The following is a 796-nucleotide window of genomic DNA, read 5'->3' on the forward strand; positions in this document are numbered from 1 at the left end:
GGTTCGTGGGTTCGAGCCCCGCGTCGGGCTCTGTGCTGACTGCCAGCTCAGAGCCTGGAGCCTGTTTCAGTCTGTGACTCCCTCTCTCTCTGGCCCTCCCCTGCTCACGCTGTCTCTCTCTCTCTCTCCTAGAAATAAATAAAAAATATTTAAAAAAAATGCAAAATCGCATTGCAGTGACAAATCCACCAATTTATTGCCCTGCGAATAGGGCGAGCCTTCCATTTTTCCTATACGGCTGCTAAGAGCATCCTTCTGTGCACGTGTGTGACTGCCCTGTGGACACAGGCCGTCAAGAAGGCAGTGCCTGCACTGGAGAATTGGGACATTTTCAGTTTTACCGTTATTGCCAAATTAGCCAACAGAGCAGTTGTGTGCTTTTTCACTGTCACCAGGAGAACAAGTTCTCGTTCTTGTATGTAAAATGTTTACGGCTTAAGAACACCAGTATCCCCCAATTTGTGTTTGTGGTTTTTAAGGTTTTTAGAAACTTTAGCCTGTGGATTAAAAACTAACACTGGTTTCCAAGGATGCATGTATATCCCTGGGAACCGGCTGCTTGTTTTTAACTGTAGATTCATTAATCCCACGCCCCGTCGATTCCGGGTGGGGCTGTGCCACCTAACAGAGTACCGCAAATCCAGCTTAAAGCCACCGGTGTCGGCGTGCCGGCTTTCCTGGGGCAGGAGCCGGAGTGCAGCTCAGCCGGCTCCTCCGCTCCGGCTCGTGAGGCTGCATCGCGGCTGGGGCTCCTGTCTCACCCAGGGCTCAGGCTGGCAGAATTGAGCTCTTGTGG

At 51.3% G+C, this 796-nt stretch overlaps 1 protein-coding gene across 1 annotated transcript in view; it reads left to right on the forward strand.

The window, feature by feature from the left end:
* Nucleotides 1-796, forward strand: part of HPRT1 (hypoxanthine phosphoribosyltransferase 1) — a 33,635-nt gene that overhangs the window by 27,516 nt on the left and 5,323 nt on the right. The gene's annotated exons all lie outside the window — the stretch shown is intronic.

The sequence above is a fragment of the Crocuta crocuta genome, unplaced genomic scaffold, assembly GCF_008692635.1.
Source record: "Crocuta crocuta isolate KB4526 unplaced genomic scaffold, BGI_CrCroc_1.0 scaffold475, whole genome shotgun sequence".
Lineage (NCBI taxonomy): Eukaryota > Metazoa > Chordata > Mammalia > Carnivora > Hyaenidae > Crocuta > Crocuta crocuta.